The sequence below is a fragment of the Cherax quadricarinatus genome, chromosome 91, assembly GCF_038502225.1.
Source record: "Cherax quadricarinatus isolate ZL_2023a chromosome 91, ASM3850222v1, whole genome shotgun sequence".
Taxonomy (NCBI): domain Eukaryota; kingdom Metazoa; phylum Arthropoda; class Malacostraca; order Decapoda; family Parastacidae; genus Cherax; species Cherax quadricarinatus.
The window spans coordinates 6,610,897-6,637,454 of record NC_091382.1 but is presented as its reverse complement, the minus strand read 5'-3'; positions in this window follow the sequence as shown (position 1 = coordinate 6,637,454).

Genomic DNA, 26,558 nt, shown 5'->3' with positions numbered 1-26,558 from the left:
GAAATGGGTTTGAGAAATAGAAAAAGACGGTAAGTAATATTTTTTTAACATGAAACATAGACGAGTTTCTGAAATTATGGATCAGTAAGACAAGGAGAATAGACGGTAGAGAAGCTAAAAGAGAATAGACGGTGGAGACGCTAAAAATGAGTGAGTGTAGCAAAGAATATGGAAGGAAAGCTTGGGTAATTCAGTGAGTGAGTGAGTGAGTGAGTGAGAGAGTGAGAGAACTCATTTCGCCAAAAGTTTGAGAATAGCATTTACCACTGAAAGGAAAACTGAGATTCAACCCAAAGGTGGATAAACCATACCACGGGTGGGGTTAGAACCCGTGGTATGGTTTGTTTGCAATCGTGTCATTACGATTTCGTCAGACAAAGATGGATACTATGGCGAGAAACATCAACAAAAATAAAGGAACACACCCATTTCAGTGACTAAGAAAGTGGGTCTTCACTTCAAAATTCAGGTGAGGTGTGCACCTGTTTGGGGGTGATTGGCAGATGAGTGACAAGTGGAAACGATGGACTCAGTTTGATGAGTTGTATCGAGATGTTTCGCCTGTAGAAACGTCTATAGAACAGTTTAGAGATCTAAGATGTCTGTACTTGATGAGAATTTTGAGACATTTCTCCTGAAGAACAGACTGTCGAAGAGAGGCATAATAACCTGCACATCAGGCGAAACATCTCAGTTCGAAGAGAACAACTTTGCTGAGACATTTCGCCTGAAGAACAGACTGTCGAAGAGAGAGACCTAATAACCTGCACATTATGCAAAACATCTCAGTTCGAAGAGAATAACTGAGACGTTTCGTCTGTAGAACAGGCTGAGGAATTATAGCACAGTAAAGACACCGAAGAAATCTGCTCTAAAGACGAAAACTCTTGCCAGCTGTGCATCGTTCCCGTGCGTGTTTATACAGACTCGTGTGGTCTACCAACTTTCACCTCCAAACACCGTGTGTTTCTTAAGGCTGTGGCTACAAGTACGTTGGTTTTAGTTTACGGTCAAAGTTCGTGAACATAGACACGCAAAATTTCCGACTCACACCCCGAGCGAGCGTTCGCCATCACACAAAATCACGAGAGGATCTGGATGCACCATCACATTAAATCACGTGAGGATCTGGATGTACCATCACATTAAATCACGAGAGGATCTGGATGTACCATCACATTAAATCACGAGAGGATCTGGATGTACCATCACATTAAATCACGAGAGGATCTGGATGGACTTCTTCTTGTATTAAAATCTTTGTTTTTTTTTTTTTAAGGCTGGAACGTCAGCTATAAGCGATGTATGATTATTTTTATTTTCACAATTTTAGTTCACTTGTCCCACGAAATACAGAATTTTTCAACTATTTTTTCATTAGTGGCCCGCATGCCATGTTGTCAGGAACACACACATTGTGTACATGACAGAGTGGACCCGACTGTTCAACTCAGGTCGCTCAACACATCACACACTCACGTTTGATGTTATACTGTCTGGAGAAAAACGTATATTATCTTAAATCTGGATTAAGGTTGCTCTCTAAACTGACTTTTAAGGTGTCAAGCGAAGGTGATATATACATTGTCAAGGAACTATCCTTGACAATGTGAGTAGTCACGAAAGCGCTTGGAATTTCACTAATCTTTCACAGTCGTTGTTTTGCATATTTTAAAATCGCCTGTTTACTGTGATCTTATTGCGTATATATATATATATATATATATATATATATATATATATATATATATATATATATATATATATATATATATATATATATATATATATATATAATCACGGGGAAGCTGAATGATAGCTCTAGGTATTTCGTGCTTCTATCAGCACATCTTCAGGGGCTTGCAATGTTGTAGGAAGTCAAGGTGAGAAAATGAATAGGATTTGAGGCCATGAAAATGACTTATAAATGGTGAAATGCTTTTGATCCGAAGATGTGGAGCTGCCTTTGGCTCCCTGCCTTACCTACTCCCTTCCACTGCGGAATTTGAGAATAGCAGAGATGAGTATTAAGGATTTATAGGCTGGAAGTTTAGAAATATGCATTATTGAATGATTTATGGAAAGGGATTTTCGGATCTGATATATAGACCATAATTTAGAGATTATGGCACGTGAATATTGAACTGTGGCTTCTGGTGTAAATCTTACCGAATATTTCTCCTTTTATGGCGCTATCTTCCTTAGAGGAGGTATCAAATATTTCTCTTACGACGCTATCTTCCTCAGGGGAGGCACCGAATATTTCTTTTTATGACGTTAAGTTCCTCAGGGAAGTAACCGAATATTCCTCTCATGATGCTAAATTCCTCAGGGAAGTAACCGAATATTCCTCTCATGATGCTAAATTCCTCAGGGGAGTAACCGAATATTCCTCTTATGATGCTAAATTCCTCAGAGGAGTAACCGAATATTCCTTTTAAGACGCTAAATTCCTCAGGGAAGTAACCGAATATTCCTTTTAAGACGCTAAATTCCTCAGGGAAGTAACCGAATATTCCTTTTAAGACGCTAAATTCCTCAGGGAAGTAACCGAATATTCCTCTCATGATGCTAAATTCCTCAGGGGAGTAACCGAATATTCCTCTTATGATGCTAAATTCCTCAGGGAAGTAACCGAATATTCCTCTTAAGATGCTAAATTCCTCAGAGGAGTAACCGAATATTCCTCTCATGATGCTAAATTCCTCAGGGAAGTAACCGAATATTCCTCTCATGATGCTAAATTCCTCAGAGGAGTAACCGAATATTCCTCTTATGATGCTAAATTCCTCAGGGAAGTAACCGAATATTCCTCTTATGATGCTAAATTCCTCAGGGAAGTAACCGAATATTCCTCTTATGATGCTAAATTCCTCAGGGAAGTAACCGAATATTCCTCTCATGATGCTAAATTCCTCAGGGAAGTAACCGAATATTCCTCTTATGATGCTAAATTCCTCAGGGAAGTAACCGAATATTCCTCTTATGATGCTAAATTCCTCAGGGAAGTAACCGAATATTCCTCTTATGATGCTAAATTCCTCAGGGAAGTAACCGAATATTCCTCTTATGATGCTAAATTCCTCAGGGAAGTAACCGAATATTCCTCTTATGATGCTAAATTCCTCAGGGAAGTAACCGAATATTCCTCTCATGATGCTAAATTCCTCAGGGTAGGTTCCTTGATGCTGTTGATGGGCCATTGATCTGAAGAATAGGATTCCTCGTTCTCTTATTGGGATTAGAACCTGTTTTCCTTCCATTCCATATACGTTGTATGATCCCTTACTGGTTTAGCGCTTCCTAGAAATAATAATGATCATAACTTTATTATTATTAGGTTAATAAAGGCACAAAACCTTGACTGGGAAAATACACAAATAACCCGCACATAGGACAGAGAAGCTTACCACGACGTTTCGGTCCGACTTGGGCAATTTACCAAATCACAGTGTGACTTGGTAAATGGCCCAAGTCGGACCGAAACGTTGTGGTAAGCTTCTTTGTCCTATGTGCGTGTAATTTGTGTACTATTATTATTATTATTATTATTATTATTATTATTATTATTATTATTACAATTGTTATTAAAGGGAGGGCGATAAGCGTAATGGTCGTACAGGAAAATGAAAGGGTTGTGAGATGACTCTTTTTCCTTGGATCTAGTACCCTCCACCACTATCTAAGCAATGGCAAGACGTCTCGACATAGATACCAAAGAGTTGCACATGTGACCAATACGTTATCTCCTGGGGAAGAGTGCCTTATTCCTTCCCTAGGAGACAGCCTACAAGACAGCTGCTTGGAGAACCTGGCACCAGGAGTTCGGAGACTCGCCTATACGTCTCCAGTGACCAGGTAATCGATCCTTTTTCACTTTGGTTATGAGCCAAATGGAATTTTATATGTATCATGAGTGGTTACTGTTAAAAACACTGTAGATTACAGGATTAAAGAAACTTCTGTGAGCTAGTAACTAGTTTTAAATCCCCTAAATCCGCCGCGAGTTGAGGTGCCTCGCTGACAAGCTTGTTCGCCTCAGCCTCCGTTCGCGAACCAAATCCCCACAGATCCGTATGGATTTACTTGAATACCCACAGTGAAAATATCTGGGGATCTTAACCATAAAATAAAGTTAAACACCGAAGAAACTATTCAGAGGATATTCACTAAGTTAGATGGTTTAAAGGATTGCTTAAAGTTTTATGCTTAGTTGCTTCTGCGTTTTTTGGAAATGTACGAACGTGGAGAAGCGGATAGGAGTGTAAAACGTGCGTGCGCACTTGATCACGCTTGTGCGTGTTTACAAGGGTGGAGTCTGAGCTGTAGTTCCCGGCTCTTGCCGCTTGTCAGAATCACTCCTGAACCTCGTGGGACTTGTCATACCTACTCTTCAAGCTGTGTGTGTAATTGCCCACTTATCGAGGAATAGAGAGATACCATAATCTATTTGGGGCCTAGTTCCTAGACCTATTGTGTATCCATATGCTCTTGCCCTACCATCCACAGGATAGATATGGTTGTATAATAAACTAGCTATTTAGGTGGCAGAAACAAATCTGAATCTAACCTGCCTGTACAATTTCTTCGTCTAGGTCACTGCACTATCCGACCATCCTGAAGCTAAAGAAATACTTCATCACATCCCTATGTCTCACCTGTTCTTTTAGCGTCCAGTTATGGCCGTCTTTACTTGATTTCCACCACTGTCTATCTCTGTCTACTCTGTCAATTCCACTGAGTGTTTTGTGTCTTCCAGGTTCCTCTGCGTTAGGTTCAGAATGATTGCAAATTATTGCATACACGAATATTGGCTTGCCTTATTCGGCAAGAAGAGCGTTGCTGTTAAAGCCAAAATAGTAAGTTTTACGCACATGGCACGACATATATATATATATATATATATATATATATATATATATATATATATATATATATATATAATATATATATATCTTGTTGAGAAAACAGTCCAGTGCAGAATCCAAGAACCAATATGTAAATAATCCACGGTGCTTGGCATGTTTAAGTTATCCTGGTTTAATAATTCTCCGAAGTTATTAGGTAGGATTATTTTTAGCTTCTTTCTTTAACTTGCAAGAATTTTTTTCGAGAAAAAATTCAAGAGATTTTTTTTTTTCAGGGGGTAGAATTTTTAAATGTATAAAAAATTCGAGCAGAGCATAAAATGAGGTTAAAGATTTGTCAGTGTCTATTGAATTGTGTAGGACCAACGATCTGACCAGAGTTCCCACGTGGGAGGGAATTGTGGGAATTGTGGCCCACGATCTGACCAGAGCTCCCACGTGGGAGAGAATTGTGGGAATTGTGGTGGGGATAGGGATGTGTTAGTGGGGGGGTGGAGTGTTGGGGAATGGTGGGGAAGGTAGGAAGGAGGGATTGTGGGGAAGGTAGGAAGGAGGGATTGTGGGGAAGGTAGGAAGGAGGGATTGTGGGGAAGGTAGGAAGGAGGGATTGTGGGGAAGGTAGGAAGGAGGGATTGTGGGGAAGGTAGGAAGGAGGGATTGTGGGGAAGGTAGGAAGGAGGGACTGTGGGGAAGGTAGGAAGGAGGGACTGTGGGGAAGGTAGAAAGGAGGGACTGTGGGGAAGGAGGGACTGTGGGGAAGGTAGGAAGGAGGGACTGTGGGGGAAGGTAGGAAGGAGGGACTGTGGGGAAGGTAGGAAGGAGGGACTGTGGGAAGATAGGAAGGAGGGATTGTGGGGAAGGTAGGAAGGAGGAACTGTGGGAAGATAGGAAGGAGGGATTGTGGGGAAGGTAGGAAGGAGGGATTGTGGGGAAGGTATTAGGGATTATGGGAAAATGGAAGGGATTATGGGGAATGGAGGGATTGTGAAAGCAGTTGTAGTCCTGGATCTATGACTATGTATGGGCTCTACCCTTAACTTCATCCTGGTCATTCGACTTCCTCGCCATTTCATGCTTGAAGAAAGCTTAATCACATACCTGTGACTGACTCGTTTTTTGAACATCCAAACGTGCCCTTACGTACCTGTTTCCAACCTCTCGTAGAGTCTATCCTTGTCCACCCTGTCGTCTCAGTCATGCATACCGTAATCATGCTGTACCAAGTTCCTCTACTCCCTAATGTTGAGTTCCTTTTCTCTCTGCGTGGCAGGGTGGGTGGATGGGTGAGTGGCAGGGTGGGTTGATGAGTGGGTGGCAGGGTGGGTGGATGAGTGGGTGGCAGGGTGGGTGGGTTTGTGTGTGAATTGGTTTTTGGAAAGAAGTCTTTACAATAATACAACACAGAAGCGAACAATAGTCTGTGATCCTCCTGTGAAACTTCTCTAATTTTGTGGAGGAATGTTACTGTCCCAGAGAGAGTTGTGCTCGCTGCTGTAAACAGTAATGACCCGGCCATTGCTACCTCGCTTCCCTCTCTATCTTCGGGATTTAAAGGAATACAGTTTAAGCTTCTCTTTCTCGCGCTTAGTAGACATAGTATAATAAGACGAATTTTTTTTTCTCTGTATCTGCCTCTTTTTATATATGAGACAATGCGTGATCGTCTTTTTGTTTGAGATTGCAAAAAAGTTGGTAGATCAGGAGACAGAAATTCCAGGTAAATTCGCAGTGAGTGAATGATCGCTCGCAGTGAGTGAATGATCGCTTGTAGTGAGTGAATGATCGCTTGTAGTGAGTGAATGATCGCTTGTAGCGAGTGAATGATCGCTTGTAGCGAGTGAATGATCGCTTGTAGCGAGTGAATGATCGCTTGTAGCGAGTGAATGATCACTTGTAGGGAGTGAATGATCGCTTGTAGCGAGTGAATTATCGCTTGTAGCGAGTGAATGATCACTTGTAGTGAGTGATCACTTGTAGTGAGTGAATGATCGCTTTTAGCGAGTGAATGATCGCTTTTAGCGAGTGAATGATCGCTTGAAGCGAGTGAATGATCGCTTGTAGCGAGTGAATGATCACTTGTGAGTGAATGATCACTTGTAGTGAATGATCACTTGTAGTGAATGATCGCTTGTAGCGAGTGAGTGATCACTTGTAGCGAGTGAATGATCGCTTTTAGCGAGTGAATGATCGCTTTTAGCGAGTGAATGATCGCTTTTAGCGAGTGAATGATCACTTGTAGCGAGTGAATGATCGCTTTTAGCGAGTGAATGATCGCTTTTAGCGAGTGAATGATCGCTTTTTAGCGAGTGAATGATCGCTTTTTAGCGAATGAATGATCGCTTGTAGCGAGTGAATGATCGCTTGTAGCGAGTGAATGATCGCTTGTAGCGAGTGAATGATCGCTTGTAGCGAGTGAATGATCGCTTGTAGCGAGTGAATGATCGCTTGTAGCGAGTGAATGATCGCTTGTAGCGAGTGAATGATCGCTTGTAGCGAGTGAATGATCGCTTGTAGCGAGTGAATGATCGCTTGTAGCGAGTGAATGATCGCTTGTAGCGAGTGAATGATCGCTTGTAGCGAGTGAATGATCGCTTGTACCGAGTGAATGATCGCTTGTACCGAGTGAATGATCACTTGTAGTGAGTGAATGATCACTTGTAGTGAATGAATACTCGCAGTGAGTGAATGATCACTCGCAGTGAGTGAATGATCACTCGTAGCGAGTGAATGATCACTCGTAGCGAGTGAATGATCGCTTGTAGCGAGTGAATGATCGCTTGTAGCGAGTGAATGATCGCTTGTAGCGAGTGAATGATCGCTTGTAGCGAGTGAATGATCGCTTGTAGCGAGTGAATGATCGCTTGTAGTGAGTGAATGATCACTTGTAGTGAGTGAATGATCACTTGTAGTGAGTGAATGATCACTTGTAGTGAATGATCACTCGCATTGAGTGAATGATCACTCGCAGTGAGTGAATGATCGCTCGCAGTGAGTGAATGATCGCTCGCAGTGAGTGAATGATCGCTCGCAGTGAGTGAATGATCGCTCGCAGTGAGTGAATGATCGCTTGTAGCGAGTGAATGATCGCCTGTAGCGAGTGAATGATCGCCTGTAGCGAGTGAATGATCGCCTGTAGCGAGTGAATGATCGCCTGTAGTGAGTGAATGATCGCTTGTAGCGAGTGAATGATCACTTGTAGGGAGTGAATGATCGCTTGTAGCGAGTGAATTATCGCTTGTAGCGAGTGAATGATCACTTGTAGTGAGTGATCACTTGTAGTGAGTGAATGATCGCTTTTAGCGAGTGAATGATCGCTTTTAGCGAGTGAATGATCGCTTGAAGCGAGTGAATGATCGCTTGTAGCGAGTGAATGATCGCTTGTAGCGAGTGAATGATCGCTTGTAGCGAGTGAATGATCACTTGTAGCGAGTGAATGATCGCTTTTAGCGAGTGAATGATCACTTGTAGTGAGTGAATGATCACTTGTAGTGAATGATCGCTTGTAGCGAGTGAGTGATCACTTGTAGCGAGTGAATGATCGCTTTTAGCGAGTGAATGATCGCTTTTTAGCGAGTGAATGATCGCTTTTTAGCGAGTGAATGATCGCTTTTTAGCGAGTGAATGATCGCTTTTTAGCGAGTGAATGATCGCTTTTTAGCGAGTGAATGATCGCTTTTTAGCGAGTGAATGATCGCTTGTAGCGAGTGAATGATCGCTTGTAGCGAGTGAATGATCGCTTGTAGCGAGTGAATGATCGCTTGTAGCGAGTGAATGATCGCTTGTAGCGAGTGAATGATCGCTTGTAGCGAGTGAATGATCGCTTGTAGCGAGTGAATGATCGCTTGTACCGAGTGAATGATCGCTTGTACCGAGTGAATGATCGCTTGTAGTGAGTGAATGATCACTTGTAGTGAGTGAATGATCACTTGTGAATGATCACTCGCAGTGAGTGAATGATCGCTTGTAGCGAGTGAATGATCGCTTGTAGCGAGTGAATGATCGCTTGTAGCGAGTGAATGATCGCTTGTAGCGAGTGAATGATCGCTTGTAGCGAGTGAATGATCGCTTGTAGCGAGTGAATGATCGCTTGTAGCGAGTGAATGATCGCTTGTAGCGAGTGAATGATCACTTGTGAATGATCTCTTGTAGTGAATGATCTCTTGTAGTGAATGATCACTTGTAGTGAATGATCACTTGTAGTGAATGATCACTTGTGAATGATAACTTGTAGTGAATGATCGCTTGTAGCGAGTGAATGATCGCTTGTAGCGAGTGAATGATCGCTTGTAGCGAGTGAATGATCGCTTGTAGTGAATGATCACTTGTAGTGAATGATCACTTGTAGTGAATGATCGCTTTTAGCGAGTGAATGATCGTTGGAAGTGACCAAGATTCCATAAATGAATCGTAAACTCCTGTGTGTCTACCCTGCCTCAGTGAACTGGCGTGACACCTGTAAACACCTGTGTTGTTTACCGCACCTCAGTAAACTGGTGTGACGCCTGTAAACACCTGTTTTGTCTACCCTACCTCAGTAAACTGGTGTGACGCCACTCAACCTCTAGTATATACATTTGATTATACATATGCTAATGTATACAAGTGCTTATAAGTGTGTGAAAATGTATAAGCTCTTAAGTGACACTTAGAAATACCTTCAGCACAATTCCCGTAAATACCTTAGGAAATTATTCTTGTACAGTTTAAAATTATTAAAAGGGGATTTGCTATTTTGTTAGGTTCGTCAGGAAACAGGACAAATATTTCCTGACGCGGGTCTTAGTCAGATGATGACCAGCCTTTGGAGTTTTGGTCATCTGACCGAGGCCTTCCGCTGGCTTACCCGTCCACCCCTTTAAAAATTATGGCCATTTATAACCATATACGTTGTGATGTGCAATTTTATTTATAATTAAGACTGCTAATAATCTGATATTGATAACTCTCTCAAAAGATTTTTTACAGTTCCCACACACACCATTCTCACCTGAAGTGGTTTGATTAATACAGGAAAAGGGAGAAAGACCTCGAGGGAAAAACTGACAGATGTGACACCTAAACGCCGCACCGAAGAACTGTGTGTGCTCACCTAGTTGTGGTTGCAGGGGGTTGAGTCACAGCCCCTGGTTCTGCCTTTCCACAGGCTGCTACTGGGTCACTCTTCCTGCTCCATGAGCTTTATTATACCTCTTCTTAAAGCTGTGTATGGATCCTGTCTCCACTACATCGCTTCCCAAACTATTTCACTTCCTGACAACTCTGTGACTGAAGAAATACTTCCTAACATCCCTGTGACTCATCTGAGTCTTCAACTTCCAACTGTGACCCCGTGTTGCTGTGTAAGTGTATAGGTGTGTATATGCACGCATGGGTGTATAAATACTGAAGCAGGGTAGGATATGTGTGAGACACTTTGGCAGGGTAGAACACGTGTGAGAGGGAGGCAGGCAAGGTAGGACACGTGAGAGAGAGTGGGGCAAGGTAGGACACATGTAAGAGAGGCAGAATGGGATCCGTGTGAGAGAGGCAGGATAGGACATGTGTGAGAGAGAGGCAGGATAGGACCCGTGTGAGAGAGGGGCAGGATAGGACCCGTGTGAGAGAGAGGCAGGATAGGACCCGTGTGAGAGAGAGGCAGGATAGGACCCGTGTGAGAGAGAGGCAGGATAGGACCCGTGTGAGAGAGAGGCAGGATAGGACCCGTGTGAGAGAGAGGCAGGATAGGACCCGTGTGAGAGAGAGGCAGGATAGGACCCGTGTGAGAGAGAGGCAGGATAGGACCCGTGTGAGAGAGAGGCAGGATAGGACCCGTGTGAGAGAGAGGCAGGATAGGACCCGTGTGTGAGAGGCAGGATAGGACCCGTGTGAGAGAGGCAGGATAGGACATGTGTGAGAGAGAGGCAGGATAGGACCCGTGTGAGAGAGGGGCAGGATAGGACCCGTGTGAGAGAGGGGCAGGATAGGACCCGTGTGAGAGAGAGGCAGGATAGGACCCGTGTGAGAGAGAGGCAGGATAGGACCCGTGTGAGAGAGAGGCAGGATAGGACCCGTGTGAGAGAGAGGCAGGATAGGACCCGCGTGAGAGAGGCAGGATAGGACATGTGTGAGAGGCAGGATAGGACCCGTGTGAGAGAGGGCAGGATAGGACCCGTGTGAGAGAGGCAGGATAGGACCCGTGTGAGAGAGAGGCAGGATAGGACCCGCGTGAGAGAGAGGCAGGATAGGACCCGCGTGAGAGAGAGGCAGGATAGGACCCGCGTGAGAGAGGCAGGATAGGACCCGCGTGAGAGAGGCAGGATAGGACCCGCGTGAGAGAGAGGCAGGATAGGACCCGTGTGAGAGAAAGGCAGGATAGGACCCGTGTGAGAGAGAGGCAGGATAGGACCCGTGTGAGAGAGGCAGGATAGGACCCGTGTGAGGCAGGATACCACCCGTGTGAGGCAGGATAGGACACGTGTGAGGCAGGGTAGGACGTATGAGGCAGGGTAGGACGTGAGAGGCAGGATAGGACGTATGAGGCAGGGTAGGACGTGAGAGGCAGGATAGGACCCGTGTGAGAGAGGCAGGATAGGACCCGCGTGAGAGGCAGGATAGGACTTGTGTGAGAGAGAGGCAGGATAGGACCCGTGTGACAGAGGCAGGATAGCACCCGTGTGAGGCAGGATAGGACCCGTGTGAGGCAGGATAGGACACGTGTGAGGCAGGATAGGACACGTGTGAGGCAGGATAGGACACGTGTGAGGCAAGGTAGGACGTGTGAGGCAGGGTAGGACGTGTGAGGCAGGATAGGACACGTGTGAGGCAGAATAGGACACGTGTGAGGCAAGGTAGGACGTGTGAGGCAGGATAGGACACGTGTGAGGCAGGATAGGACACGTGTGAGGCAGGATAGGACACGTGTGAGGTAGGATAGGACACGTGTGAGGCAGGGTAGGACGTGTGAGGCAGGATAGGACACGTGTGAGGCAGGGTAGGACGTGTGAGGCAGGGTAGGACGTGTGAGGCAGGGTAGGACGTGTGAGGCAGGATAGGACACGTGTGAGGCAGGATAGGACACGTGTGAGGCAGGATAGGACACGTGTGAGGCAGGATAGGACACGTGTGAGGCAGGGTAGGACGTGTGAGGCAGGGTAGGACGTGTGAGGCAGGGTAGGACGTGTGAGGCAGGGTAGGACGTGTGAGGCAGGATAGGACACATGTGAGGCAGGATAGGACACATGTGAGGCAGGATAGGACACGTATGAGGCAGGATAGGACACGTGTGAGGCAGGGTAGGACACGTGTGAGGCAGGGTAGGACACGTGTGAGGCAGGGTAGGACGTATGAGGCAGGGTAGGACACGTGAGAGGCAGGATAGGACACGTGTGAGGCAGGGTAGGACGTGTGAGGCAGGGTAGGACGTGTGAGGCAGGGTAGGACGTGTGAGGCAGGGTAGGACGTGTGAGGCAGGGTAGGACGCGTGAGGCAGGGTAGGACGTGTGAGGCAGGGTAGGACGTGTGAGGCAGGATAGGACACGTGTGAGGCAGGGTAGGACGTGTGAGGCAGGGTAGGACGTGTGAGGTAGGGTAGGACGTGTGAGGCAGGGTAGGACGTGTGAGGCAGGGTAGGGGACACTCCAGTAGATTACAAGTTACCCTAAAAAGCAAAATTAAAAAATAAATGGAAAAAAAATTCTGGTGGCAGTAATAACTCTTTTTGTCAGAGATTAATGACGCAGTCCCGAGTGCCTTAAGACCTCCTTAATTCCGTGCTAGTGAGTGCAAGTGAGAGAGTGCGTGTTCGTGCGTGAGTGCGTGTATGATTCTCCTTCAGCTGCACTCTGCTACACTCACCAAGATCCGAGAGTGCAGCAGACATGTTGGTCAGACACTTAGGCAACAGTTAGGCATATTTATTCCGAAACGTTTCGCCTACACAGTTTAGGAATACAGTTGCCTAACTGTTGCCTGTGTGTCTTACCAACCTGTCCGTATTTTATACAATTTTAATATTCAGTAGAAATGTTACCCTTCTGGATGGCCACGCTGAGTAGCTGGAAGAGGGTGGCAACCCCTGGGTAGTAGGTAAGACACATATGCAACAGTTAGGTATCTTCATTTCGAAACGTTTCGCCTACACAGTAGGCTTCTTCAGTCGAGTACAGCAAAGTTGATAGAAGCAGAAGAGACTTGAAGACGATGTAATCAGTCCATCACCCTTGAAGTTTTTGAGGTGGTCAGTCCCTCAGTCTGGAGAAGAGTATTGTTCCATAGTCTGGAATAATATGGAGTGGAAGTGATAGGATGGAGCCTTATATAGCGCCAGGAGGTGAGACGTAGGTCACTAGTAGAGGTAAGAATGTAGACGTTGAGAGGTCAGGTCCCTCTCAAATCCAGCCATTCTCACTAGTAGAGGTTGTTGAAGTTGATTCCAAGTCTGTACCAAGATACCCGTGTGTTGCAGTGTCTGACAGAGTGAACAATAAAATGGTATAAAATAACCGACAGGTTGTAGGTAAGACACATATGCAACAGTTAGGTATCTTCATTTCGTAACGTTTCGCCTACACAGTAGGCTTCTTCAGTCGAGTACAGCAAAGTTGATAGAAGCAGAAGATACTTGAAGACGATGTAATCAGTCCATCACCCTTGAAGTTTTTGAGGTGGTCAATCGGTATTTTATACCATTTTATTGTTCAATCTGTCAGACACTGCAACACAAGGGTATCTTGGTACAGGCTTGGAATCAACTTCAACAACCTCTACTAGTGAGAATGGCTGGATTTGAGAGGGACCTGACCTCTCAACGTCTACATTCTTACCTCTACTAGTGACCTACGTCTCACCTCCTGGCGCTATATAAGGCTCCATCCTATCACTTCCACTCCATATTATTCCAGACTATGGAACAATACTCTTCTCCAGACTGAGGGACTGACCACCTCAAAAACTTCAAGGGTGATGGACTGATTACATCGTCTTCAAGTATCTTCTGCTTCTATCAACTTTTCTGTACTCGACTGAAGAAGCCTACTGTGTAGGCGAAACGTTTCGAAATAAAGATACCTAACTGTTGCATATGTGTCTTACCTACAACCTGTCGGTATTTTATACCATTTTATTGTTCAACCCTTGAGCCAACACTGAGTACAGGTGAAACGAAGTCATTTTATTTACTCAGGTTCCAGAGGTCTCTGATTGACGTGAGACAAAGCGATATTGATGTCTGATTCCCCATACTTGTTCAGGTTAGATTCTTCCCCAAGATCAGCAGCACCCCTTCTGTTGCCCAAAATACAGGTGTGGGTGTGTGTGGGGAGGGGGGTGGTGTGGTGGCGCTAGTTACTAGTTTGTCAGAGGGGAGGCTAAAGTGAACTTGTGGATCAAGAAATTGGAAAGTGGATAAATTAGACACATGTGCAACTCTTGGGTATCTTTATTGAGGAAACGTTTCGCCACACAGTGGCTTCATCAGTCCATACAAAGGAGAATCTTGAAGAACAGGAGGAGAATGAGGTAATCAGTCCCTCAACCTTGAGTCGATGTGGTCAGTCCATCAATCTTGAATAGAATACGGCATACGTGCTGAGAAGGAGCTTATAAACCGTTGGCAGGAGAGGTGCAGCAGTCATAGGTCGTGTAACATTTGTTCAATGTTGAAGTAGGTCGTGCCCAAGAATTAGGCAAGCGAAGAATTCCCAAGTATTAACCACATCGACTGACCACATCGACTGACCACATCGACTCAAGGTTGAGGGACTGATTACCTCATTCTCCTCCTGTTCTTCAAGATTCTCCTTTGTATGGACTGATGAAGCCACTGTGTGGCGAAACGTTTCCTCAATAAAGATACCCAAGAGTTGCACATGTGTCTAATTTATCAACATGTCGGTTCTCTGAACCATTCATCTACAAATTGGAAAGTGGCGTTGAATTGATTGGGGGTTGGGTTGATGAGTGAGTTAGACCGGGTTTGAGAGGCTAGATTGAGGGATAGACAGGGGAAGGGGTTACACGAGAGAGCTGTCAAAGGAGAGAGGGTAAAGTGGCTAGGGGATCAGAGGAACTACTTACGTTCGTAACACCATGACTGTGAATTGGCATATCCTCACAAATCCTCATAATCTCACTCCCTAGCATCATACAAAGGGCTCGATACTTTACTCTCAGCTGCATCCTCTTCCAAATTTACGAATGCGGATTTTGATTTATTAAATTTCTCGCCTTTATGCATCAAAAACGATTAGATATTTGTTTTTACTATATGACCAGAAATATTATTACTCACTGACACTAAAGAACAAATAGGTACAATACCGTGCTGGAATAATACAAAAAATAACCCCCTTATAGAGAGGAGCTTACAACGAGTTTCTGTCTGACTTAGACCATTTACAAAGTCACACTGACTTTGTAAATGGTCCAAATCTGACCGAAACGCCGTTGTAAGCGCCTCTCTTATGTGCAGGTTATTTGTTTACTGATATTATATTTCAATTGTATTGGTATTTTTTGTCAGTACCTGTTACAAAAAACGCGATTCTAAAAGCTTAGAGATCTCCAGTGAATACTAGACAGGTCTGCCCTTCTAGCATCCAGCCTGTTACTGGGTTTTCGTAACAATTAGTCAGTATCCTGGTCCAATTATCCATTAGAATTCAGTATGATTCAATAGTGCTTCAGGATTACAATTGGTAGGCTGCTAACTAGAGAAATTAAAATTTAATAAATTTATTAAGTATCGTCTAGAGGTATATCAAATTAAATCAATATCAACAAAATAATAATAATAATCACTTCTCTCGTATACAATAGTATTGTGCTGAAAGCACATATCACATTTATAATTCTTAAGTACCGTCTGGTACATTAACAATAAGATATTACAAATATGTACAAGTAAGTTTGTGTATGTGAGTAAGTGCTCAAAGTAGTTCGCTATGTCTCTCGACTAGACTGACAAAGTCCTCAAATAAACTAACTTCTTGACCAACTGGCAGTCAGAACAGTCTGCTTGAACAATAAAAAGAATGCTAAGCCCAATATCAATATAACAAGCAACTGCGACACAGAATCAGGAACAAGGAGATAATATAACGACACTAAGTAGGGACCATCTGCAGATCCTCCTCAAAAGTCACAAAACTCCCATACTACTGAATCTAAGTTCAGCATAAGAAAATCCCCGACTGTGATAATACACAGATACCAGTACAAATTAGGTCAGAAGCTACAGCTCAGGACCTGAGTTGTTTAGTGTGTCTATGCGTCACACAACCTCAGTACAACGTCGAAAATCACTAAGTCTATACAGTGTTCTGTGAACAGTCTCTCACAGAACCTACAAGAAAGCTAGAGACGATCTTCCAACAAGGGCCTATAAGGGAGATTTAGGCACATTGTCTGAAATACGTCCAACCACCCAGCGAGTCTAGACCAGGCTGAATACTTCAGGCGAGGTGAGGACCCCCCCCCCTCGATCACGTGATAGCTCCGTGGACGGCTGTCGCCCAGCAACAGAAGCCGGCAGAGTAACAAGCAAAGAGCGATAATTACAGTAGTTAGACAATCAACACTTGAACTGAGCACATAATATGTTACATCCTACCTAACAAAAGGAAGCTAAGTCAAATAATAATATAAAGCAATACATTTACGATTTAGCTATTATCGCAAATATAAGCAATATAAAATTATATGAAAAGGTAATAATTATATATATATACATATTAATCATTGCAACCCATTTAGGGGCTGCAACAGTACCTTAACAAGAGTCGTAGTAATTTGCTTTCAATTTAATATATCTCTGCCTGGGACCCCTCAAGGAAGGTTCCTTGATGTTGGTAAGGGGCTCTTGATTTAGGGAATTGGATCTGTGCTCCAGTTCCCCGAATTAAGCCTGAATGCCTTCCACATCCCCCCCAGGCGCTGTATAATCCTCCGGGTTTAGCGCTTCCCCCTTGATTTTAATAATAAATAATTTTCCTAGGAGTCATATATTGTGTAGTATTATTTTAGTATTCCAGATATAATGTCGCCTTTATCTACTCTAATTTCGGTCCTCCTGTGTGTTGAACATATATTGTATTTAATTGTTCCAATTTGTTACGTGTATTTGTAAGCTTTTCGTAGAAATTTTAATTCCTAATATTAAATGTCTCAGTTGGATTCAAGGATTGGTAAATATATTGTGAACTTGTAGAACTTTTAACCTTGAATTTGTAGACCTTTTAACCTTGAATTTGTAGACCTTTTAACCTTGAATTTGTAGACCTTTTAACCTTGAATTTGTAGACCTTTTAACCTTGAATTTGTAGACCTTTTAACCTTGAATTTGTAGACCTTTTAACCTTGAATTTGTAGACCTTTTAACCTTGAACTTGTAGACCTTCTAGCCTCGAACTTGTAGACCTTCTAGCCTCGAACTTGTAGACCTTCTAGCCTCGAACTTGTAGACCTTCTAGCCTCGAACTTGTAGACCTTTCAGCCTCGAACTTGTTGACCTCTTAGCCTCGAACTTGTAGACCTTTCAACGTCGAACTTGTAGACATTTTAGTCTCCTCCGCTTTTAGTCTGTGGTGAAAGCGGAGGAGACTTTAGACTTGCCACTAGCATCCTCTCTCAACTATACAGAAGTATCCGTAGCCGGACAGATGACGGATGGACATTTGGCCGAACGAACTATAAACCGAACGTATAATTAGGTTAAGATTAGGTTAGGTTTGTTATTAGGTTTGTTTTATTTCCTCTTTCTAGTGTTCGGGAAAGCATGCTGTGATGAATACTAGGTCGGTTATATGACCATTCAGTGAAATGTCCGTTGGTGAATGTCCATTCTGACAAATTTTCTCTGGTGAAATGTCCGTTTTGGCAAATTTTCTCTGGCGAAATGTCCGTTCTGGCAAATTTTCTTTGGTGAAATGTCCGTTCTGGCAAATTTTCTCTGGTGAAATATCCGTTCTAGCAAATTTTCTCTGGTGAAATGTCTGTCGGCGAAGTGTCTGTCGGTCAAATGTCCGGGAGCCGAATTATCTGCGGACATCCACTGGCGGAACAATGATCTTGGTAGATTAAAGGAAAAAAATGCCAGAATAAGTCTTCTGAATAGCTGAAAGGAAGCAGTCCAAGACGGATCGGAACTTTGTCATAAGCTCCCCTCTCGTACGTGCGTGTTATTTGCGTATTGTTCCAGTCACTGTATTGTGTCTTTGTGCTCTTCTCTGAGTAACTGTTGATAGCCAGCATTTCTGCGCTACTGGCATTACAAAAATGAAATGATCAAGGAACAATGTTGTCGAATCTAACAGCATACACGGACTGACTCAAGACAGAGCCAGACTGCATCTACATACCCAAAGTTAAGAGGAGGACACAGGGTATCAACACCTAGAAACTGTGCTAAGTCAACACATACACGACTCGATGCGAATTAAGCTCACGAACGGAGGCTAACGTAGACAAATTGGACGGTACAGTATTAATAATAATATATTTACTACAAGTACATATACAAGGTATACAGGCCTAGCTGACATCAATGACATACTAATATATAGAAATAACAAAAAGGGCACAATACCGAGACTGGAACAACTCACAAATAACCCGCACATAGGAGAGAGGAGCTTACGACGACGTTTCGGTCCGACTTGGACCATTCACAAAGTCTCACTAACAGAAACGAGAGGAGGGAGGGAGTACACATAGGCCAGCAGACATTGACGGAAGAAAGCCGCTTGCTATGCTAAGCATTTCGGGTAAATTAGGTCAGTTTTATCCCAGGATGCAACCCACACCACTTGACTAACACCCAGGTACCCATTTTGAACTGATGGGTGAACGCGGACAACAGATGTTTTATGGAAACACGTCCCTAATGTTTTCCAGCAGTACCGGAGGAGATTCGAACCCCGGACCTCAGTGTGTGAACTTAGTGCACAAAAGATCGCGCTACTAGACAAAGTAGCCGGATTGTAAACAGCAAGTGTACGTAGGTGCACTAAAAATATAACTTCATTCTGTTTGCAACTGAACATGTAACATGGTCGGTTACCATGAAAAACTGCATGATCTGGTCCTGCCATGTGTGTGGTTTCTGGCATGTATACTACTTTCCGACCACTACTCTCCAGTAAACTGGAAATAAATCATTTCGACTTTTTTTTGGTGGGTAATTTACACATATTTTACTATGTATGATAATTTGTGTAACTATTTGTGTGTACCTGTACCTAAATAAACTTTCTATACATAATTATATTTGCTAAAGTAGACGTTGTCTTCTCAAGGAAGGTTTCTAGACGCTGATGAGGGACTCTTGATCTTGGGAATTGATCTGTGCTCCGGTTCCCTGAATTAAGCCTGAATATTTTCCATACCCCACCAGGCGCTGCATAATCCTACGGGTATAGCGCTCCCCTTGATTATAATATGAGTAGCCGTTGTGGTTATTATTATTCTGTTGGGAAATGCCTTTTTTAAGAGCGTAAGGTGAGCACAAGTGAAAGGTAGCCAGGAAGAAAGGCAGGAGAGAAGACAGACAGACGCCATGTTTACTCTCCTGACAATCTCTCTTCACATATTTAAACACAAAAGCAGTATTAATTTACTGGCAGGAATTTCGACAAAATTTGAAGTATTTTTAAAGCAAGTGGCGTTTACTTTCACGACAAAACTAGTTTACAAGTTTTCCGAAGTTCTGACCTAAGTCGAGCTTCTTCAAGTTTGGCAAACTAAATATTGGCCAAGACTTTTGTGTTTCTTTCGCGGCCACATAAACAGTGCCCCGAGCTTTTGTCTGCTGAGTGGGCTGAGGCATGGTGTGCTAGACTTTTATTCCTGCTCTGTGGCCGTAGAAACCGTCTTGGAGGCTTTTGTTACCATAATATTTGTTCTCAAATGATTGGTGTTTTGTTTTGCAAGGTTTATACGTATATGCCCTCACCACTTGTTTATATTTCTATTCCTGTGTTATCTTTTATCGCATCCCCCCTTTCTCTTTCCCTCTCTTTAAAATAATATTATTACTATTATTATTAGTAGTAGTAAATTTATTATTATTAGTAGTAATAAATTTACTAATTTATACAGAAGGATTACTAGTCCATTGTTCCCGGCATTTTAGACGCCTCTTGGGACACGCATGGCTTACGGAGGAAGGATTCTTCTCCACTTCCCCAGGGATGATTATTATTATAACTGGGTTTATGCAGGGTTTAGTTAAAAGTTCTTATCTTAATTTACAAGCTAAGAGTTGTTGCCAACGTCACATAGTATGAAAGCTTATTCATTTATTATGGAACTTGCAAATAGGGAACAGGCTGAACTTGGAGCCATCTATAGGCCAATAGTGTCATTTTGACTTCATCGATATCGTTATGCTGTACTAACATGCTCCATACTAGAGTTATTCTAGGGATAAATGATCTCAGATGGAGTGATGTTGTGGAAGGTATAGTTAGAGTGTAATTGCTGTTTGCTGCCCGTCTTCTGGTGTAGAAGCAAGATCCCCCACATCCCTCCGATCTTGAAGGCTCTGCTGAAATGAATTTGTCCAGGTCGGGTACAAGCAGGAGGTAAGTCGTTTTGCTCTGTTATCTGTGTGTGTGTCTGTCTCCCTCTCTCAACATTGTCTCGCTGTCATTGTTTCTCACTCTCTCTCCCCCCCTCTCTCTCTCCCTCCCTCCCCCTCTCTATCTCTCCCTCTCTCTCTCTCTCTCTCTATCTCTCTCTCTCTATCTCTCCCTCTCTATCTCTCCCTCTCTATCTCTCCCTCTCTATCTCTCCCTCTCTCTATCTCTCCCTCTCTCTATCTCTCCCTCTCTCTATCTCTCCCTCTCTCTATCTCTCCCTCTCTCTATCTCTCCCTCTCTCTATCTCTCCCTCTCTCTATCTCTCCCTCTCTCTATCTCTCCCTCTCTCTATCACACTCTCTCTATCTATCTCTCCCTCTCTCTATCTCTCCCTCCCTCTCTATCTCCTCTCCTCTATCTCTCCCTCTCTCTATCTCTCCCTCTCTCTATCTCTCCCTCTCTCTATCTCTCCCTCTATCTCTCCCTCTCTCTATCTCTCCCTCTCTCTATCTCTCCCTCTCTCTATCTCTCCCTCTCTCTATCTCTCCCTCTCTCTATCTCTCCCTCTCTCTATCTCTCCCTCTCTCTATCTCTCCCTCTCTCTATCTCTCCCTCTCTATCTCACCCACTCTCTAGCTCTCTCTCTCTCCTCTCTCTATCTCTCTCTCTCTATCTCTCCTCTCTCTATCTCTCCCTCTCTCTATCTCTACCTCTCTCTATCTCTCTCCCTCTCTATCTCTCCCTCTCTCTATCTCCCTCTCTCTATCTCTCTCTCTCTCTATCTCTCCCTCTCTCTATCTCTCCCTCTCTCTATCTCTCCCTCTCTCTATCTCTCCCTCTCTCTATCTCTCCCTCTCTCTATCTCTCCCTCTCTCTATCTCTCCCTCTCTCTCTCCCTCCCTCTCTCTCTCTCCCTCTCTCTATCTCTCCCTCTCTCTATCTCTCGCTCTCTCTATCTCTCCCTCTCTCTATCTCTCCCTCTCTCTATCTCCCTCTCTCTATCTCTCCTCCTCTCTATCTCTCCTCTCTCTCATCTCTCTCTCTCTCTCTCCCCCTCTATCTCTCTCTCTCTCTCTCTCTCTCTCTCTCTCCTCTCTCTCTCTCTCGCTCTCTCTCTCTCTCTCTCTCTCCCTCTCTCTCTCCTCTCTCCCTATCTCTCCCTCTCTATCTCTCCCTCTCTCTATCTCTCCCTCTCTCTATCTCCCCTCCCTCTCTATCTCTCCCTCCTCTCTATCTCCCTCTCTCTATCTCTCTCCCTCTCTATCTCTCCCTCTCTCTCCTCTCTCCCCTCTCTCTATCTCTCCCTCTCTCTATCTCTCCCCCTCTCTATCTCTCCCTCTCTCTCTCCCTCCCTCTCTCTCTCTCCCTCTCTCTCTCCCCCAGTACCTCGATTTCTTGAGTTCTTTCCCTTTTCGCTCTCTTCTTGCTCTCGCCTTCTTGCTTTCACATTTGCTGTGAGAGATAATGGGATTAATATAGATTACGACAATGCAGAAAAAAGTGGATAAAGATTGTTAAACATTTTTTGAAAATATTGGACAATAATTATGGTAAAATGAACAAAAAGTGACACTAGAAGCTCGTATAAATGTAGTAGTAGGAACTACGTTTAGCGCAAGCGAACTATAGATAAAAATCCAGATGTACTCCTTTTAACTCTTTTAGGGCCTAGTTCCCACGTCTTTTGGGGCCTAGTTCCCAGGCCTTTTGGGACCTAGTTCCTAGGCCTTTTGGGCCCTAGTTCCCAGGCCTTTTGGGGCCTAGTTCCCAGGCCTTTTGGGGCCTAGTTCCTTCCCAGGCCCAGGCCACAGCCGGGGAGCCTTTTGGCCTAGTTCCCAGGCCTTTTGGGACCTAGTTCCTAGGCCTTTTGGGCCCTAGTTCCCAGGCCTTTTGGGGCCTAGTTCCCAGGCCTTTTGGGGCCTAGTTCCCAGGCCTTTTGGGCCCTAGTTCCCAGGCCTTTTGGGCCCTAGTTCCCAGGCCTTTTGGACCCTAGTTCCCAGGCTTTTTGGGCCTAGTTCCCAGGCCTTTTGGGGCCTAGTTCCCAGGCCTTTTGGGCCCTAGTTCCCAGGCCTTTTCAGCCCTTGTTTCCAGGCCTTTTGGGCCCTAGTTCCCAGGCCTTTTGGGCCCTAGTTCCCAGGCCTTTTGGGCCCTAGTTCCCAGGCCTTTTGGGCCCTAGTTTCCAGGCCTTTTGGGGTCTAGTTCCTAGGCCTCTTGGGGCCTAGTTCCCAGGCCTTTTGGACCCTAGTTCCCAGGCTTTTTGGGCCTAGTTCCCAGGTCTTTTGGGGCCTAGTTCCCAGGCCTTTTGGGGCCTAGTTCCCAGGCCTTTTGGGGCCTAGTTCCCAGGCCTTTTGAGCATCCAAATGCTCTTGCGCTACCATCCACTGGATGGATATGGGATGCACAATAAAGTAGCCACATCGGTGGCAAAATCTGAAAAAAATACGTATAGCTTCAGAGAGGATATACTTAACAGAGCTCCAGTCAGAACGATACGTTGTCCCTATAATCCCTGTTTAGGGATTAAGGGGATTAATGCAGAGGGGGGATAGCATACATGACTCAGGTTCAATGGTTAGCATTATACCTCAGAAACTACTAGCCTATGGATAGTAAAACTAGCCATTTTATTAAGTTTTATGCAATTAGGAACATGTTACTAGCCAATGGAGATTAAAATTAGTTATATTAAGTTTCATGAAATTAGGAACTCGTTGATAAACTAGACACACATGCAACACTTGGGTATCTATATTGAGGAAACGTTTCATCACACTGGCTTCATCAGTCCTATACAGAGAATAGGGAAGGTCAATAAGAGGTAATCAGTCCCTCAAGCTAATAATGAGGAGCTAGTTACTAGCCCATGGAAGGTATAAACAACCATGTCATTAACTAAGCTTCATCCAGTGAGGAACTCGTTTTCAAACTGCCTAATTGCAAAATTACTTTCAGGTTCACAAGGTGCAACATAAGAAGCTTAACAGACTATTTTTATTTCGTACTTGACGGCACTGCCTTTGTTAGCAATTGTTGCTTGCAAAGCGTTGCCCTAATTATCTGCATAAAGCTGCTTATGTTGCTCCCTACGTATAATAATAGTAATAATTATAGTAATATTAATAGGAATAGTAATAATATTAATAGTAATAATGATAGTAATAATAGTAATAATAGTAATAATTTTAATAAGACGGAGAGAAGGATAGCAGATGAACAAGGAGGATTTAGGAAAGGTAGGGGGTGTGTGAACCAGGTGTTTACAGTGAAACATATAAGTGAACAGTATTTAGATAAGGCTAAAGAGATCTTTGTGGCATTTATGGATTTGGAAAAGGCGTATGACAGGGTGGATAGGGGGGCAATGTGGCAGATGTTGCAGGTGTATGGTGTAGGAGGTAGGTTACTGAAAGCAGTGAAGAGTTTTTACGAGGACAGTGAGGCTCAAGTTAGAGTACATAGGAAAGAGGGAAATTATTTCCCAGTAAAAGTAGGCCTTAGACAAGGATGTGTGATGTCACCGTGGTTGTTTAATATATTTATAGATGGGGTTGTAAGAGAAGTAAATGTGAGGGTCTTGACAAGAGGTGTGGAGTTAAAAGATAAAGAATCACACATAAAGTGGGAGTTGTCACAGTTGCTCTTTGCTGATGACACTGTGCTTTTGGGAGATTCTGAAGAGAAGTTGCAGAGATTGGTGGATGAATTTGGTAGGGTGTGCAAAAGAAGAAAATTACAAGTGAATATAGGAAAGAGTAAGGTTATGAAGATATAAATATTAGGTGACGAAAGATTAGATATCAGATTGGAGGGAGAGAGTATAGAGGAGATTAATGTATTCGGATATTTAGGAGTGGACGTGTCAGCAGATGGGTCTATGAAAGATGAGTTGAATCATAGAATTGATGAGCAGAAAATAACTTTGTCCTTGGAAACAAAGAGGGGAATATATGAGAGTATAGTTGTACCAAAACTCTTGTATAACTGTGAAGCATGGGTGATGAATGCTGCAACGAGGAGAAGGCTGGAGGCAGTGGAGATGTCATGTGTGAGGGCAATGTGTGGTGTGAATATAATGCAGAGAATTCGTAGTTTGGAAGTTAGGAGGTGCGGGATTACCAAAACTGTTGTCCAGAGGGCTGAGGAGGGGTTGTTAAGGTAGTTCGGAATGTAGAGAGAACGGAACGAAACAGAATGACTTCGAGAGAGTATAAATCTGTAATGGAGGGATGGCGAGGTAGGGGTCGGCCTAAGAAAGGTTGGATTGAGGGAGTAAAGGTTTTGTGTGCGAAGGGCTTGGACTTCCAGAAAGCGTGCGTGAGCGTATTTGACAGGAGTGAATGGAGACAAATGATTTTTAATACTTGACGTGCTGTTGGAGTGTGAGCAAGGTAACATGAAGGGATTCAGGGAAACGGGCAGGCCGGACTTGAGTCCTGGAGATGGGATGTACAGTGTCTGCACTCTGAAGGACGGGTGTTAATGTTGCAGTTTTATAACCGCAGCGTAAAACACCCTTCTGGGAAGACATTGATAGAGTGAATGATGATGAAAGTTTTTCTTTTTCGGGCCACCCTGCCTTGGTGGAAATCGGCCGATGTGTTAACAAAAAAAAATAGTAATTAAAGTAGTAATAATAATAGTAATAATAAGAGTAATAGTGATAATAAAAATAAAACCGATTTCAACAGAGATGGGTGACATTTAGTAGTGTATGCATAAACTTAATTATTTTGGAGAACATATTTGGCATGAATAAAACAGTAAAAATGGATCGTATAAAACACAGGTTGGTTGAAAGGATTATACAATGCTTGTGAAGTGTCTGTGCTTAGAAAGCTAAATTGTCTTGTTTAAAGGGTTAAATCCGTGGGATGCTCTGCCCTTCGTCCACTAATCGTGTCCCAGTGTCTGGCCAGTCAGCATGTTACTACGTGTCAGGGACATGCACAGGCAAGCAACTAGATGGAAGAGATTGTCAGTAAATACATCCTGAGAAGTGTTGAAAAAACTTGACAAATAGAAGAGGGCTGAGACAGAGTAAAAAATAAAGGTATAAGGGAAAAGAGATGTAAATACCAGTTTGAAAAAAACGTAGAGAGCTTTTCTTAAGTAATAGCTGTCCAGACTGTACGGAACAGTGTAATGTGTGTCCTCAAAAAGCTACCAGAAGTGAAATTCTTTATCCATTAATTTAAATTGTGATTATATATATGTCGTGCCGAATAGGTAAAACTGGTCAATTAACAAGAATTCGTTTCAAATTAAGCCCTTTCTAAAATTTTCTCTAAGTTTAAAGATATATTTTTTCCAATGTGACATTTTATTGTGGCAATGTTTCGCTCTCCAGGAGCTTTATCAAGCCATTACGTAATGGCTTGATAAAGCTCCTGGAGAGCGAAACGTTGCCACAATAAAATGTCACATTAGTTGCACTTGTGTCCTTTTACTTTACATATTGTCGGTAATTCTACCAACTTTATTACACTATATTTTTTCCATTTATGTTAATGTAAAACTTAATTTTGTGCCAAAAGAACCTTAGAAAACTTACTTAACCTTATTATAACAAGCGCTATTTAATTTAGCCTAATCCAACTAAACATATTTTAGATAAGTTTGCAATATTTTAATAAAATTAAATTTTTTTTTTCGTTATTTTCAGAATGACTTTTGCGAAATTACTGCATACACGAATTTTTGCTTGCCTTATTCGGCAAGAAGAGCGTTGATAATTAAACCAAAATATCAAGTTTTACCTATACATATACGTATAAGTATATTTATTTATTTATTCTCAGTAATAGCCCACATGGATAGAATCTCAGAGCTGTTAACTGATCTATATATTTCGACCCCCTTGTGGGGTCCTCTTCAGCAGAAAGGTGTCGTTAGGTAAGACACATATGCAACAGTTAGGTATCTTTATTTCGAAACGTTTCGCCTACACAGTAGGCTTCTTCAGTCGAGTACAGAAAAGTAGATAGAAGCAGAAGATACTTGAAGACGATGTAATCAGTCCATCACCCTTAAAGTTTTGAGGTGGTCAGTCCCTCAGTCTGGAGAAGAGCATTGTTCCATAGTATGAAACAATATGGAGATGAAGTGACAGGATGGAGCCTTATATAGCGCCAAGAGG